Raw genomic sequence first — 18,555 nt, forward strand, 5'->3', positions numbered from 1 at the left:
CAATAGCCAATACTAATAAAGTCTATGAGCTTTTGTTTTATACTCCCTATTTGCTTTATTTTGTGGGGCTTAGAGGAGAATCAGTGGTTAAAGGCCTTGCTGTTTCTCCAGAGACCAGTGTTCAGTTTGTAGCACCTGCATCCCAAGCACCTGCAACTTTAGCTCTAGGGATACAGCTCTCTCCTCAGACTTCACAGGCGGTGCACTCACCTGTGTGCACCTTCATAGGTGACTAAACATCAAATTAAGTAAGTATTTGGTTTAATTAAATACCCTGCACGAGCTGGCATGGTTGTTACTTTTCAGCAGCTATTCAACATGGTTTTAACATTGCTCTTCGAAATCCCGACTTCACAAAATGAATTTACCTCCTAGGAAGATTTAGAACATTTTTCATGTGTGAAGAGATAACTTGGCCATATTTCACAAACACTTATTTTTTGTAAAGTTTTCAGAATCTTTCCTGAGATACTAAAAACGCTTTCCCACCAGATTTGAGGTTTCTAAATGAAGCTCATGAGTTAGAGTCTATATTGATCTCATATACCATTAAGTGGCAAAATGGTACAATTTATCATGTCCACATAGCATTATGGGAAATTCTTTCCACTGCTTGGGTTCTCTGTTTATACTTTCTAATTTCCTCACATCACAGGCTAATGACAGAGGAGCTTCCTTTTCAGGTTATTGTTTCCAACAAGCAACTGCATAGAAACAAGCAATTATTTCTGAAGTTGCATCCTTTTCCCTACTCCATTTAGAGCAATGATTTGTTTATTTCAAGCTTCAAATTCTATTTTCTACCTATAAAACAAATTACCGTATGCATGAATATGAGAAACACATAGCATCTCTACATTGGCCAGTAAAAAGAAAAATCTCTCTGTGCATAGCATACAAAATAAGTTGTTAAATTCTACCAACTTAAGTGTATGTAAGTGGTTCCAGTTGAAGAGCATGTATATAAAATCACATGCACACACACACACACACACACACACACACACCAGAAAAGACTTAATCTACATGAAAAGAATGTCACTCAACTCATTGGAATATATTGGTATCTTTTCTGCCAACTCAAGAAAGTACAATACGTGGAGTTTTGCACATGTTAGTCAGTACCAGATCCTATTGTCTTGACCCCTGGCATTGTTAACAAACACTTATTTCCCTCCACTTCCTTTCCCCAGCTTCTTCCCATAGCTCTATCTTCCATCCTACACAGTGGATCCCTCAGGGCTTATGGGCAAGTGTCTTCTCTCTACTTTTCAGAACATCTTCCTTTCTCTGCCTTTTGTGGAAGACCCATGTGATTCAGATCCGGGCCACCTAACACCTCATTATTTAAAACCTGGTCCTCTGCATATCAGGTTACTTCTGAGTTGCATGTCAGAGGGTGGGTGAAAATTACATACAAATGTCCTCGACATAATCAGACATCACAGAGCTGTTAGACAAACACAGTGTATTTTCATTAGCTACTGTAGTTATGTTTTGTTTCAGGAATAGGAAGAATGAATTATTGAATCTTGAGTGATTGCCCTCAGAAGAGATATAGTTCCTAAAACTTTGGGTGATATTCTTGACTAGTAATCAATACATAACTTTGTGTCTATTTCTTTTTAAAGATATCTTACCATGTGTAGTTGATTCATTAACATTGACCACACAGCTAAAAGCACTTTAATTTATGTCTCAACAAACTTCAACAAACCCATAGGCCTTCCCCATAGGACCTGTCACTGTTCCCTTTCCCACAGGTACATCTGGGCCTGTTGAGCAGTGCTTCAGAACTTAATCTGGGCTCCATTTTTACACTATCAAAACATCAAAAGTGCAGAAAAAAAGAACAAAAGAAAAAGCATGGGACTACAGGGACCATGGAAAGAACACATGTTTATAGTATGCTTTGTGTGATTCAAATTTATTGCAGCCCTGTGCTAGTTTTTGAGTGTAAAAGCACAATTGCTACTGACTTTGAGACTGCAAATATCCTTTAATGAGTATGTGACTTTGTAAATGGAGAATCCAAAGGTAATGAAGATCAATATTATTTAAATAATAAAAATATTACAGGGTAAGGGTGTAATAAGTGATCAAAAAAGGTGGTTTTGTTTGTTTGTTTTGTTCCAGCTTAATCCAGATGACACTGAACTTTTGTTAAAGCTTTGTTTAAAACCTTGACTTCTCGTGTCTCTACAAGATGCTTCTGCATTACAGTTTATCATAATAGGCATTATAGCCCAGCTTCCTTTGAAAGCCCTGGCTTATCTTTAATCACTGGTCTCCAGGGCTGCAACTAAACTTAGGTCATCAGCATTGTATTCAGGGGAAATCCCTCATTCAAAAGCACAAGGGAGAGTTTTACCCCGTAATCCCCCAGGAAGAGACTTCTATCTTACCATCAAACAGTGTGGTTTACTGGGACTGGGGAATTCCTCCCCCATTGCCTTCCCTTTTATGCAAAAACGCACTTGTTTGGTATTTGCTTCTGGGCTGTTACAGCAGGATCAGGGCAGGGCTGTGGCTACCCTGAACAAGATTACAGAGGTGAATGTCAAGGGCCTCTGGAGGAACAACCTGGGACTTCAACTTGTAAGGTTTGACATAGAGCCAAAATCTGAGGTTTATTGTGCTTGCTTTTCTCTCTGGGCTTTATATAGTGATATCTCCCCCACCTCCCATGTGTCTGTCTGTCTGTGTGTGTCTGTGTGTGTGTGTTTGTGTGAGAGAGAGAGAAAGAGAGAGAAAGAGAGAAAGAGAGCGACAGAGAGAGACAGAGAGAAACTTACAAATTATGTTTTCAAGCCCTCCATGGCAGAAGATCCTGAAATATTCTCAGCGAGTCAACAAAATTCATTTGACAAGAATTCATGGCAGAGTGTGACTGGTAAATCTGTCTGTAGACATACCTTAGGTCTTTGTGAGGTCATAGAATGGAAATCAGCTTTCAAAGTGGTTTTCAGTTTGACTTTGGTTCTGTTAAATGTTAGATCTTCTTCTTTTATTTTTTTATATGTTTGGACGAATTAAATACCACCATCAATTCCCCCTGAGTCTTGAGGAAAGAAACCCTACAGGAAACATGTTATTGGGTGGGTGGGTAGGGAATAGTGGGTTAGAAAAGCTTTTGTTTCGTAGCTGAGTTCTACCATAGCTATTCTAACACATCAATTTTACCTACAATATTTAATGAAGAAAAAAATCCAGACTGACAGTCCAATGCAATAGCCCAACAGAACTCATCAAGAGGTGAAGAAGTGCACAACATCAAGGACTAGGTGACTCCATGCTTTGTTGAAGACAATTTTCCAGATGAAAACACCCTTGTAACATCTCAGAGGTCTCATATATTGCATGGAATTATGCATATAAGGGCAACAATAATTTCTGGCTTTGCTATATAGCTTAACTTAGTAGAGGCCCTGTCTCCACGGTTGCACACCAGTTTCTAATTGCAGTGGAAATGCCAGGCCTTCATGAAGTGAATGAAACCACAACCTCTAGACTTTACCTTTAATGACTAGTTGCTTAATGCTTCATGATTTCTGTATCGGAATCCTACTTCCCATCACCACTTAGAGTTGCTAACCCCTGGGAGAGTACTCGTCTAGGACCAGAAAAATCCTCCAGGCACCAGAGAAGAAAAGGAGTTAGCAAAGTGCAGCTGGTCTTTAAAGCTCCCATTGCTTTTCAGCAAATGTGTTTTCTTCCTGTCACGGAGCTGAGAACATATGCAGCACCTGGCAGATGATTTCTTCGAAGCTTAGAGTTAGGAGAAGAGAAGGCTGACTCACAGTCTCTTCCACTGCATGTGTGAAACCCTTTGAGAAAATCAGGAGGCGGAAGATCCACAGGATTTTGATAACACTCTCAATTGCTATTAAATGAGTAGAGAGAGAGAGAGAGAGAGGGAGAAAGAGAGAGGGAGAAAGAGAGAGAATCTATTGCTTCTCTGCTTTGATCTCTGACCTTTACAAACTTAAAAAAGGAAAATAAAAGGCATCATGGAGGGGTGTTAAATGCCAAAAGAGAGTTCTAGGTAGTTGTGGTTTTCTGATCATCGTAAACATTTGATCTCATGGCATCCTTTGGATTCAAGTTTTATCTATGACAAGGACAAAAACTCAGGGGGACCACACAGCCATCCACAGAGCACTGACTCTGATCACTGGGTCCTTCTCACTACACTTGTTGCTGTCTTTAAAAGGCTCTCACCATTCATAATTTTACTAAAATGAAGATACTGTAAGGAATGGAGAGCTAAAACATGATTCTCATTAACACAGTGCAGTTCTGGAAATAGTTTTTGTCTGTTGTTGCCAAGTGTGTGCAGGTATCCCTCACAGACATTGGTTTCTAACCCCTTGCAAAGAACACCAGATCAAGCACCTACTTACTGTGCTGTACAAGATATGAGTTATTAGGTCTGACTGCCCAAGATGGCCACAAGACCAGGCACCCACATAGACATACATGTTTGGTGTTTTGAGTGTTCAGTGAAAGGATTTCACATGTCGCATGCAAATTTTACAGTGTCTGATAAGGGTCAAACATGTACCTTAACATGCTTTCTTTATTTAAATTTAAAATTTATTTTATGTGTATGAATGCTTGCCTGCATGTATGTCTGTGCACCATGTGCATGCCTGGTGCCCATAGAGCCAGAAGAGAACTTCAAATTCCCTAGGACTGGAGTTATAGATAGGTATGGTGCTAGGAATTGAACTTGAGGCCTCCAGAGTAGTAGTCAGTACTTTTAACCACTGAGCCATCTCTCTAGCACCCCTACCATGGTTTCTTTATCACAGTGTTTAGGACACATTTTCCACTGGAAGACCTGCTTGGGTCATGAAGCAGTTTATCAGCCACAGCATGTCCAGTGCAATGAGAAGCCAGGTGTGCTGGACTTGGGGTCATTGCATCCAGCCTGAACTTCAGCAATCACAGACTTCTGCAAAACTCCTAAGCTCAGAAGGCAAAAGGGCTCTATCATCAGCCAGGAACTGCAACAGAAGCCAGAAGGACTAAATCCAGGCTAAGTGGGAGCCACATCTACTTCATTCCAGAGCTCTCTCTGTTCAAATACTGGACTTTCTATTTCATGACAGTGTGACCTTGAGTCAAGCATTTCAACTGTGTGGAGTCTGCCATCCTATGTATAGGACAGGGTAACAACACCTCCACCCCACGCACAACTGTGAGGACTAAAGATACCATGTGACAGCATGGCATATGACACACGGCAGACAGGGACAAGAGAGCAGCTATTGTTTTATGCATTGTGATTATCCACAATCCTGAGATTTGAAACACACTTTTTTTTTTCATACCCTAGCAAACTAGTTCAAAGTCTGTTTTTCAAATGCATTATCTAGTTTGGGGTTTAAAAAAAGTCCCTGTATATGTTCTGCTCTGCTTATCAAAGGCTGCCTCTAATGCCTTCCCACCAGTGAGGGAATTGCACAGGTTATTGTTCTACCTCCAGTTAGTCTTGAACCACATTCCATGCAGTAATGGGTCAATTTCTTTACTTCCTTCTCCCTCCTACCACATTCCATACCCCCAAAGATGCCAGTTTTCACTTGCCTTTGAAAGTGAATTTTCATCTGTAGTTTTCAAAAAGTCCTTTAAAGTAGTTGTAAGTTCTTTGAGCACCCTCCAACCCTAGCCATCAGCTTTAGCCAGAACCCTCCCACAGAGAGCAGGGGCTTTGCAATGAGCAGCACATCCAGAAATGCTTGACTCTTTGATCTTTGATACTTGTACAAGTCTAAAGGGAAAGGCATTCCAGTCCCAACCACACACAGAGAGGGACATGGGTTATTTATGGAAGCCCCCTGACTCTGAGCTTAGCCTGGCTCTTTAAAGACTCAAATACACACATCACTTTGACTGGTCAAATTGCTCCCACCCCTTGCAGTAGTGTCTAATAGGAAGGGGGTGGGATGTAGGGTGGGAATGTCTGGTCTTTGGTTTCTCCCTGGGGTGAGAAAGGTAGCTTGGCAGAGGCAGTCGCAACAATATTTATAAAGACAGGAGAAAATAGAGTCCATATGTGTACAAAGGGAAATCAGAGTAAATCACAGGGGTGAAGAAGCCTCTTGACTCCATTTCTGAGGTCTGGCGGCTTCTGGTGGAGCAAACAGAGCCAGCCACTCTAGGCTTCACTACACAGAGGCCAGGGTTCACGTGTGGCCTCTTCTGATCAAGTCCACCAGCCCTGCAGCTTCTCAGATGAGATGAAGTGGACTCTGGTTCCCTCCATTCAGATACTGTTTTGTAAACCTCATCACCCAGGGAACTCCCTATCTCAGAGCTCATACTGTTGTGGAAGCTGAAGTTCTTGCTTCTGCAGTTGCTGAAGGGCAGGTTTACAGATTCCTCCCAATGATCCTCAAAACTTCATACCAAGGTCCTGCCTTCTCTCAGGTGTGCTGGCTCTATGATGTGTCCAGGTTTCAACATGGAATGTCCCCTGCAGGCTATTGTTTGGAACTTTTGGCCCCCAGCTGGTGGTGCTGTTTGGGGAGGTTTGGGAAGCTTTAGGAGGTCAGGCCTGCCTAGGGCAAATAGATCACTGCGGTCAGGTTGTTGGGGAGTCATGTCCCTGGCTCTTTCCTGTTTCTCCCTGCTCCCTGTCCACTGTGAGGTGAACATGTATCTTCCATCATGCATCCTGCTGCCATGATGCTCTGCACTAGTAAACAAAGCTAGGTGAGCAGGGAATAAACTCTGTGACACTGTGAGCCCCTCAAAACTCCTCCTCTTGTAAGTTGTTCTCTCAAGGATTTAGAGGCCATAATGCAAAAGTAACTAAGATAAACACTAAACCAAGAACCAAGCTAAATAAAAATGGTACCACCGTTAGATCTAGTCTCTTTGCTATCTTTCTCTGGGTCCAATATATTTAACTGGTGGATTTATGGTGAAAATTGATCCTGAATGAATCTGCCCATAGTTGGAACATCACTAGGGCCATTTCTTATCTAGATATCCAAAGCCATGAATGCAATCCAATTTGGACAAAGAAGGCATTGTCTTTGAGTATTTTCTTATTCTGTAGTGGTTATGATGGCTTCAAGCCAGAGTCTGAACTCAGAGACAGACATATCAATGTTAATGAACATGATACCCATCCTGGATCATAGCACATCAGCTCATGTCACTGTCTATATGACCAATAAATAACACATAAAGTAGTATACAGCTGCATTTCAGAAGGAACACATATGGGAAAGCTGCATGGGTCAACACAGACATTTAGTTCCTGCATTCAGAGAAGCCACATTCTACAAATATAGCTTTGCATCATAATTCATTCACTCATTTCATGATTTGGCAAAAAGACAGGACTTACCTAAGAAGAAAACAGGCTAAGGGAGGAGTGGACAGATGAGCAGCATAACCCTTTGAGGGCAGCTTTCAGGAGTTCTAGGCTACAGTCCCACCTTTGTCTCTGGGATGCAGTATAGTCAGCCTCAAACTTAGGATACCAGTGTTTCCATCTGTAAAACACAAACAATAGAGCCACTGTTTACTCTATCAAATAACTAGAGTACCAGACTGAGTGGGAAAAAGGAAGAACAAAGAATAAAATGCTGATATGTATACTAGGATATACTGAAGTCACACACAGACCTCCATACAGCTATTCAAACTTGGTGCTTCTAATTGGCAGTTTTCCATCACTTGCTTTCTAACTAAACCATGGGCTGAATACCACAAGGCAAGGCAAACCCACTAAACTAGACAACCAAGAAAACAATAGCAGACTTCTATAGTTGAGGATAAGAGGAAACAGAAAAAGCTCATTGGGAGTCAGAAAGGACAGAGAGAAGCTGATTCCCCTGTGACTTACTGCCATGGTCTGTCCCACAGAGAGCCCAGCACACAGAAATACTGTATCCTAAGACCCAGGCTAAGTGGGAAATGGCATGAGATTGTAGGCAGATTCAATGTGTGGACCACTGGTGAATATGACTTGCCCAGCATAAAGAATTTAGCCTAAAGACAATTGCCCAGGTTCAAACATTTTGAAATTATGGCTGAGGATGTCAGGCACATCTGTGTAGGGAGGATCCAGGATCACTGAGAAGTCCCAGAAAACTGAAGTTGACATCCATTCTCCCCTCCATCAGTAAGCTCCAAGTGATTTAGCTGATGGCAGCGAACCTGGCACGCACAGAAGAGGCCAGCTGTTTCAAAAAGCAGTGTTTTCCCAATGGATGTTTGTTGCTATAAATCCCTCTCAGGGTTCAGAAAAACACATTTCAAGTGGAAAGAAATGGTAGACGAGAATATGAAAGATGCCACTGACCATAATTTAAAATATATTGCAAAACACCTTTGGATTTTGACTCAAGTTTCTGAAACATGAGTTAGTTCATGGAATTCAAATTAGTTTTGCACTGAGTTCAACTAACTATTAATTTAAACATGAAATTCATACTTGGTTTTTTTAAAAGTATGGCTTTGGAATCAAAATTGTCCTCTATATACTATATATCTAACCCAGGAGAGATGAATGATTGAGATGCCAGGGAGCATGGGGTCTGTGTCTCTGAGCCACTAACCCCTGGCCTTTGCTTCATTATCAATAAATAAAGCACAGAGATGCTGGAGGGTCAAGAATAAACCCCACAGCTTTGGCAGTCTACATTCAAGTTTCTTCTGTGGTTTCTATGACCACCTCATTTTGGGATTGTATGCATATGATTTTTTTGTTTCTTTTTAAGTTATTTTAATCTTGCAAATTTCCTATGTGCACACAATGTTTCACAATTTATTTTTCACACAATGTATTTTGATCAGATCCACTCCTAACACTTTCTTTTGTATATTCTTACCTATTTTGATTCTCTCTTTGGCCAGTTTTCCATTAATGAGAGACAATACCCGAAATAATCAACTTATGAAAGGTTTAAATTGGATTATGTTTTCAGTGTATAGCTGCTTGCTTTGGGCTTGTGGTAGCACTGTGTGGCTTAGGGGGAGAGCATGACAGAGGGAGCTTGTTAACTTCATGGTCGTCAGGAAATAAGAGAGAGAAAGGAAGGAGATGAGGAGACCCGTTCCCTTCAAGGGAACCAGCTCCCACCACCTCCTAGTAGTGCCATTGGCTGGAAACCAACCTTTAACATATGGGCCTTTGGAGGACTCTCCAGATTCAAACTACAGTGCAGTATCTAGGTTCAACAAACTGTATTCTCAGTGAATCATGGACCCAGGATATGAAGTTGATCTGATTTCAAATTTTGATGTCTTTTCATTTATATGACAGTGCAGCCACTGACTATATCAATAAATGACATTTAATAAGGATATCCAAAATGACTTCAAATTAGTGTTGGACTAATACCAATCTGTTTCTGGGTCTCTTTGTAGAAAAATTTGTGAGGGTCAAAACTGGTGACTCCTAACTAACTGGGGGTAGGTAATTGGAAACTACATGTCAAGGGCTAGAGAGATGGCTCAATGTGCAGAGCACTTGCTCTGCAATCATGAAGACTTGAGTTCATATCTGCAACCTGCATAAAGTAGGGTGCATCTCTAATCCTAGTGCTCCTATAGTGAGATGGGAACCAAGAGACAGGAGAATCTCTGGAAGCTTATAGGCCAGTTCATCTGTCCTTTGCAGCAGTGAGCCCAAGAGACTGTCTCAAACAACATAAAGGGCAAGGACGAACATTTGGTGTTGTCTTTTGACTTCCAGACGTGCTTGTGACACACAAGCACCACGCTCAAACACATGGACATTTATTCACAGAAGAAAACACAGAAATATGCACATACATAGACTTAAAAGGAAAAAAAATACACATCAATAATAAGACCGTAAGTATTTGATTCTCCAGGCATTGTTTCCTAACCATTGTATTAGACAATCCTTGCTGTAACCCTACTGGCTAAGCAACATTAGGGTCACTTTGCTGCTGAGCCTGCTGAACTCATAGAGATTAAATACATTATTCAAAGTCACAGTGTAAGTGCAGAAACTGATCTCAAATCCAAATCTCTCAGCAGCTACTGTGTTTGTGTTGATAAGAGTTAGAAATTATGTTTAAGTCTTGAGAGAAGTTATTCTTAAGCTGTTTCTACCCCTTCTCCCATGCCCCTCTTAAGCTTGTCATCAGCTCTGCCCACTCCCACTTCCCATGATTACACACAAGGCTCTATATTGCGCTGATTCCACCATTTACAGCTCTACCTGCCTCCTCACTGGATTGCAACAATCCCGTTCTGTTCCAAAGATTGGCATGAGTGTCTTTTGCTCCCCCTTGACATTATATTCCTCTTTTCTCCACTTGTTTAAGCCACTGTATGAGAGAAAGGAGAAGAGCAATATGAAAATGTATCATGTGAGCAAGCAGATGAACTGTGTGTGTACACAGCAGGTACTGTGGGACAGGACAGGGAAATACATGCTTTAATTATTTTCTCGTTACTGGGACTTATTGGGAAGTAATTAATAATAATAATCCATTGCTTAATTATCTTTTTAATACAATTCTGTAGGTTAATTCTGGAGAATTCAGACCCACTGGGGCATGGAATTGAAAAGCACAATAATTTTCTAATATAGTTTTATTCCTCTTACACAAGGGGTAACTTTAGTTACTTTACTGAAAATGGCCAAGCAGAAACCCTTTAAAGATTGTGTTATAATGGATGGATAAGAACTTGCACAATGAGTCTACAGCTGTTTAAAATAGTGAGTTCATGTAAAGTACTTGGTTGAAACTGAAATTTTTTTCTCTTAATAAAATTAAAGGGACCTGAATTAGTTTGGATGCTGTTACCCAGTTTCTAAGATTGAGGGAGAAAATGCTTACTAGGTACATATTAATGACATATTAATAAGTCATCTGACCTCCAAATTGATACTGACAAACCAGACAACCTTGAAATAAAAAGACTATGCAACTAACCAAGTATGAATAAGTGAAATTTTTTTATTGAAAATTACTGTATCGACAGAATTACTGCAATAGTTGGTGATTCTGAGTGATAAACTGGCCATCAGAGGATTATCCCATGACAGCAAAATCTTTATGGGAAAAGCAATTATAAAAATCACCTTTAAAATTTTTATTAATGTGTGTTAATTATACAATGAATGGGCTTCATAATCTATTCATTCAAGCACATCATATACTTCAGCCATCCATTACCCTCTTCTTTCCCTTGTCCTCCCACCACTCCCCTTCTCTTCTCAAATACTCCCATTTCTACTTTCTTGTCATACACTTATCTGATGGGCTCTAGTACCGTCCATTGTCTTGAAGCTGACATAATTTCATTCATCTGTACAGTTGAATAAAACTCTATCATGAATATAGGCAACATTTCCTGTATTCTATGCAGGACATCTGCAGCATTTCCTGTCATCTTAGATGGACATCTAAGCTCATCTATTTTTATAACATAATCTTTCCTCACCCATTGGCTATTGATACAATTTTCTCCTTTGAGGAAGGAATATAACTTTGTTCCACAAAGCAGATAGAAGTACAAGAAGAGAACGCAAGAGTTTTCCCAAGTGTGAAATAGCAAATACTATTATTCAGAGTAAAATAAGCTCTATTTAAGATCCAAATGTGGCTATAATCCTAGGCTGGAGGATCAGGATTTCAAGGTCATCTTCAGCTACATAGAGTTTGAGGTCAGTCTTGAGCTCTGAAACACTGTTTCAGAAAAGTAAAACAACCAAACAAATACCACCACCCACCCAAATTGTCTAAAGAGACTAAAAATGAGAGGATTTTAAAAACATAGTTCCTAGTAAATAAATCACTTTCTCCTTTTGCTAGTCATTGCTGGTTTGATGAAGGCAAGGAGAGTGTTCAGAGCTGGCAATGCTGGAGGTCCCCCATCTTTAGGTCATCAGGTTTGTCCACTAGGGAGGACTGGAGCAGCAAGAACACTCCTGCCTGGGAGATGGGCAAGCTCTCTTGGATGGCTCAATAGTATGCCCCAGGGCCACAGGTGGTGCAATCTAGAAAAGCATGTGACCTAGAGCTCAAAGTCACTGGGAGGAGCACTGAGGACCATAGAAGTAAGGGCTAAATCCCAAATCTGCTCATCTCTGTGTCTTCCATCATGCAGAAATTAATGTTCACTCCCTTGAAAGAACCATGAAAAAAAAACACCTTCATTTATATTTTTGGCCTGCTTAGCCAACTCATCATCTTAAATGTCCGGTGCCTGAAAAATCTCTACATAGCTCAAAGCAACAGGGTTTTTTCTGCAAAACCCACAGCCAATTCCTCCTTGCTAAAGAACAGGGGAATGTAGTGACTAAGAATGTCTGTCTGAGACAACCAAATTTGAATTTAGACATCATCTGTCTGGGCTAAGTTTAGCTGTCAACTTGACACAGCACAGAGTCTGCAAAGGGAGTCCCAACTGGGGGATTTCCAGATCAGATTGGTCCATGGCCATGTCTACAAGAGATTGTCTTGATTGGCAGTTGATGAGAGAGGTCCCAGTTCACTGAGGACTGCAACATCCCTAATAGAGGGCTCTAGGCTGTATAAGAAAGCTAGCAGAGCACAAGCCAAGGAGCAAGCCAGAGATCAGGCAAAGAAGCAGATATCCCTTTTGGTTCTTGCTCAGACTTCCTTCAGGGATGGAACCCTTGCCTCCCTGAAACTACTGTTGGTCAGAGTGGTTTATCACATCAAGAAAATGAAGTTAAAACATCATCCTAGTGAAGGTCAGCTTGTGTTTCTTACACCCAGGAGCTTTTCTCCAAGACAAACACAGCCTTCACCCAATCCTTGAGGACACTTGTATTTAGATTACCACTTTGTCTGGGTCTGAGCAAGCCAGCTGACCAGGCAAAGACTCAGTTTCCTCACCCGCAAAGTGAAACAGATAATGATGGCCATGACAATGCACTATGCCATTTAGTTGTTTTGTTCACTAAATAAATATTTGTGACCCATGTGGTAAACTGCTCACCATATGGTAATGATTCTAAATGTCAGAATCTATTCATGTCTCTTATGGCATATCATGTATTATCAAAGTATTTGCTTTCTATGAATTCTGTTGGTGAGGACCTATGTTGTAGTCATTTTTTTAAAAAATAATTTTTTAAATTTAATTAGACACAAGTTTGTTTTACATATCAATCACAGTTCCCAAACCCTCCCACCCTCCCCTGTTCCCCCCACCAATCCCCATCCCCTCCCCTTTCTGCTCCTCAGGGAGGGTGAGACCTTCCATGGGGAGTCTTCAAAGTCTGTCATTCCCACACCAAAAGCAAAACTTGTTATATAGTTATATCTTCCATTGAATGACTTCTCTCAGACATTATTACGCCAAGCATGTCAAACATATAAACGGACAGGGGCTGAAAAAAACAAGGACAGTTTAAAAGTATTGTGAATAACTCCATTTGTTACCCAGAGATGACTGGTAATAACTATATTCTATCAACTGACTTAGACACAACCTAGAGTCACCTAGGAAGAAAGAACTTCAGTTGAGGAATTGCCCAGATGAGACTGGTCTGTGGCCATCTCTGTGAGAGATGGTCTTCACTGATAACTGATGTGGGAAGGCCCAGCCCATTGTAGATAGCACTGTTCCTACATGCTTCTGGGTTGAACATGAGCCAGACAGCAAGCCAGAAAGTAGCATTTCTCTCAATGGCATCATTCTTCAAAGATGGTTTGTGACCAGGAAGTTAAAGTCAAATAAACCCCGTTATTTTCAAGTTGCTTTTGGTTAGAGAAGTGGTTCTCAACTAGTGGGTCAAATGATCATTTCACGGGAGTCACGTATCAGATATTTACATTGTGATTCATAACAGTAGCAAAATTAGTTATGAAGTAGTAATGAACATAGTTTTACATTTGGGGGTCACCACAACATGAGTAACCATCTTAAAGACTCACAGCATTAGGAAGGTTGAGAACCACTGGCTTAGAGTGTTTTAGCACAGCTACAGAAAGCAAACTAGAATAGACACCAACCTACATGTTGCATTCCTTGACACTTGCCATTAAATGCATTAACAGTACACTGTGATAGTGTTCATTGTCAACTTGACAGAGTTTACAACCAACCGGAAAACAGGCCTCTGAGCACTCCTGTGGGGGATTGTTGATTATGCTAATTAAGATGGGGAAACCTGTCCACTGTGGATGGTACCATTCCTCCACTGGGATCCTGGACTGTATGGATGGAGAAAGGGAACTGGGTGGCAGGATGCATTTACAGCTCTTCTCACTGTGGCTCCCCCTGCCCTGACTTGGCCTGGACAATATCCTGAACTGTGAGCAAAGTAAACCCCTTCTCCCTGAAGTTCCTTTTGTCAGATAATTTTATCACAGCAACAGGAAAAATGACTAGGACATGTACTTTTATTGAACTGAGTTTTAAAAATGCAAAACTCTAGAGATTATTAGAAGATATTAACCATACAGTGATGCTGTGAGCTCTGCTGTTTTTGAATTTTTTGTTTTTGTTTTGTGTTTTTTTTTTTTTTTTTTTTTTTGCTCTGCAGTAATCTTAATAAGTCAACAGAGAACACATGAATTTCCATTACCAGGGTATTCTAATATTTTCCCCTCTATAATGAATATGGGGGTGGATCCACCATTCAAAATTATTTTCCATTAGTGGGAAAGAGTCTCCATTGTCTGAGAGAGACCTATGACAGCCTCCCCAAGTGGTAGGAAGCTGAGAGAGTGCAACTCTGGTACCCTCAGCATCTTTGGTGGGCAGGGTCCAGGTAGTTAACCTGGCTCTACTCTAAATACCAAAGGGATGATGCAAAAATGTGGGGACTGGAATGGTGGCAATAATGGGAGAGTGTTGCAGTGGGTGGCAGAGGAAAGTGCTCTGGCCCACACTGTGCCTGCTCCTTCATTGTCACAGCCAGTCTAGTTCTGTTGGTGGCCCAAGGCTATACTCAGTTATGGGCAGTCTGTGAGCCCACAGTCTCCTAGGCTGAGACAGCTTATGCTTCTCAAAATTAGAAACACTACCTGGGGCAAACATAAAGCTTTCATTCACCCTGTTCTCTGCTCCTTCCCACAGAAATCAAAGTGATGGATTGCACACATGCCAGCGGGCATCCCTCTTCTCCTGCATCCTCCTCTTAAGACACAATGCAGTGTTTCCTTCTCAGTTGCTCAGCATTTGTGGGCAGGAGGAATGAATGGTTATTTTAGTGAGGAGCTAGTCTCAGAAATATGAATCTAAATGTATCCCAAGGAAAGAAGTTCAGCTTGGAATCTTTAAAAAAAGAAGTTATCTAAATATACTAGTATACTATAACTTTAGCATTATCTGCTTGGAAACACTTCCAGTGTTTAAATAAAAAATCATAGCCAAACATTAGTTCTGGAAGTTACATGCAGCTTCCATTTGCTTAAAAAAGATCATTGACCTTTCTTCCTCAGAGCTCGCTAAGCATCTTCCTTATGCTTCTGCCTTTGCTCACATAATAAAACATTTTCAATGCAATGCAAAACTCTCTGCTTGACTCTTGGTTGGTCTGAATACAAGAGGTGAAAAAGTCACTGAGACCTTTGAATGTGTCAGACAGATCCTGCTTACTCACTTTCTTCTGTTATTTTGAATGAAATTCAGAGGACAGGGTCTTAGGAAGATAGCAATGTAACTATCCAATGTAGTCCAAGAACCAGAGAATTCAAGGAAATCCCTGCAGATTATCCCCAAGGCACAGCTTCCTCTTTCTGCCACCTCACACCACTCAGAGAATTGCAGAATCACTCCAGGAACAGATAACATTGTCATCCTTTACCAACCTTCCACATGCTCACTGGGCCCCAGAGAGAGGCAGAGGAGGAAGGGGCTCTTAAAACTGATTCTTTGTGGGGGGTGGTGAGGCATACATCGCTGCAGATGCCCAAGATTTTAAAGGCCTGATAATCTCCTGGGTTTCTTTTCTGTACCAGCATTTGATTTTATTGAATTACATGTTGAGAAATAATGATAATTCAAGGATTGGATCAAACTATAAAACACATGAGAGCCAGATAGATCACAGGAGATAAAGATTCCAGGGGAGGAACGCATTTGAAGACTTTGCTGGGCAGAAGTTCCTCTTCTTTCTGGCCTTTCCCCCCTTACTTTTAATATGTAAATGAATTTACTCATGTTTGAAAGAGAAAAAGGAAAATGGAAGATAAAATAGAAGTCATTAAAATGACATTCCAGGGGCATTGGCATGAATGTATTCCACAATAAAGGAGAGAGTCTGGCTTTAGAAAAGAAAGCCACCCTGTCCCCTTCTTTTCTGGCTTCAGGGAGCAATGAATAGTAGCAGCCAATGCTCCTAAGTGGGGAACCACTCCAAGTGGCAGCCTAGTGTTGCTCTGCCCATACTCCTCACTGTTGGAAGTATAAAACAAGGTTGAAAGAGAAACTGGACCCCCAAAGTACCACCCTTGGAAAAAGACACATGGCTGTAGATGGACAAAGCTATATCTCCTTCCATATGTAGAACACCACCAAAATGCAATCAGCCAAGTGCTTGAAACTGCTAAGTTTATGTATCTGGAATTCAATGTAAAATATATAGGTTGCTTCTGTTGAGGAAAAGCGATGAAATGGCAGAAGTGGTCTCATTTAGCACATGTCTCCCTGCAGACAGCAACCCTGTGCCTCTCCTTGTTACTGCCTACCACAAATAATTTTTTCAATAAAAATGAACTCCCATAACAAATTAATTATATGGGAAAGCAACTTAACATTTCACCCCAGATTTCACAGTTGTTATTTTCTTCATCAGATATGAGTTAGCCAAAGTAATTAGAAGAAATGATTAGTAAAGTTCTTTACTGATTATGGGTCCAAACCAACAAATAAAGCTATTGGAAATAGCTTTAACCCTTTGTTGTCTTCTGAGAGCAGTAATAGTTTTTGTACTTCACAGTGGGTTTTCGGGGACTTGTGATAATCTGGGAGAATATTCACTTTCTGCAAAAATACCCCTGGACTTTTGTTTTTATAGTAGAACTTTATAATTCAGTAGGATCTTACAACATGGTTGATTCATCCCAAAAGAACTCAGAAAGGAAGAACTACTAAAAACTCAGCAATGGATCATTTGCGGGTAAGACTTGGGGTCACCCCTGCAAAAATTTAGCCCACTGAGGCCTCCTGTTTTGCAGTTCTCGGGTGACATTGTGTTTCTGAGTAGGAGGTGGGGTTTTCAGGCATTTGTATCAATTGTTGCTGCCTACACATTTTAAAACATCATGGATGCCTAAGAGTAAACCAGAATACAATTCATCCAATGGAAACGGCCTGTTTCCATGTGAGCTACTTCAGTTAAGTTTAATGCAGTAGCTTACTTCCTTTACTTTCTGGTCACTAAGGCTTTGGGAAAACGGAATACTAACCACAATAAATACCAAAGTTAAAATTCATGTTTACCACTGAATTGAACTCCTGCAATCCAGTTGCAGAGAAGGAGGTGTGATGAGCAAAGGGGTCAAGACTAGGCTGGAGAAACCCACCGAAACAGCTGACCTGAACAAGGGAGGGGCTCATAGACTCCAGACTGATAGCTAGAAACCAGCATAAGACTGATTCAGACTCCCTGAATGTGGGTCTCAGTTAGGAGGCCTGCGGAGTATATGGTACCTATGATAATAGAACCAGGATGTATCTCTAGTGCAGGAATGGACTCCAGGAGCCCATTCCTCTTAGAGGGATACTCCCTTAGCCTAGAGACACAGGGGAGATCCTAGGCCCTACCCCAAATGATTTGACAGACTTTGATGTTCCCTCATTGAAGGCCTCACCCTCCCTGGAGAGTGGAACGGAGATGGGATGGGGGAATTTGTGGAGGGCATGGTAGGATGGGAGGGAGAGGGAAATAGGAAAAATATTAAGTAAAAAATTAAAATAAAATTCATGTCCACAGTGTCCTATTCTTAAAAAAATATTTTATTGGCATAAGTACATGTGTTTGGTGTATGTTGTATGTATATACATGCATATGTGTATTTGCAAATGTGTTAGCACATGTATGTGATTGGAAGGTGCCAGATGTTGTCTGGTATGTTCCTTAATTGCTCTACACCTTACAAGTGGAACTTAGAGCTCACCAATTTTTTTCAGCTGTTCTAGACAGCTTGCTCTGGGGATCCCAACACTACCTCCCACGGGCAGGACTACAGGCAGGCTGCCAAATCCATATGACATTTACATGGCTGCTGAGGAGTCAAACTGGTCCTCATGTCTGCATGGGAGATGCTTAATCTGCTAACTCATTTCCCCAGCTCCTGAGGCTTAGCCCAAACTTGCCTCAAATTGGTGATCCTCCTGCATCTTCAGTACCTTCTCCCACCCTGTGTCTCCACAATCAGCCCCACTCTAAATACATTAACATCCTTCCATAAATTGAGATTTAAAATGAATTAGTATCAATCCCTCCATTCAGAGTTTTTTTTTTTTAAATGCAACTTTACAGTAAATGTAGTTTTCAAAGGATATTGGCTTTATGATTGGCAGTTCAGGCAAACCACCCGATACATGCCTACCATGATTCTAGCAAACAGT

General features: G+C 41.0%; 1 protein-coding gene across 2 annotated transcripts in view; it reads right to left on the reverse strand.

Annotated features, from left to right (window-relative positions):
- Window positions 1-7,482, reverse strand: part of Kiaa1217 (KIAA1217 ortholog) — a 488,613-nt gene extending 481,131 nt beyond the window's left edge. Inside the window, exon 1 of one of the 2 annotated variants that reach the window (XM_051205692.1) lies at window positions 7,364-7,482. The gene's annotated coding sequence lies outside the window, so the exon portion shown is untranslated. The remainder of the gene's footprint in view (window positions 1-7,363) is intronic. The other variant, XM_051205695.1, reaches the window with a different exon arrangement.
- Window positions 7,483-18,555: the final 11,073 nt, after the last annotated feature.

Source organism: Phodopus roborovskii, unplaced genomic scaffold, assembly GCF_943737965.1.
Source record: "Phodopus roborovskii unplaced genomic scaffold, PHOROB, whole genome shotgun sequence".
Taxonomy (NCBI): Eukaryota; Metazoa; Chordata; class Mammalia; order Rodentia; family Cricetidae; genus Phodopus; species Phodopus roborovskii.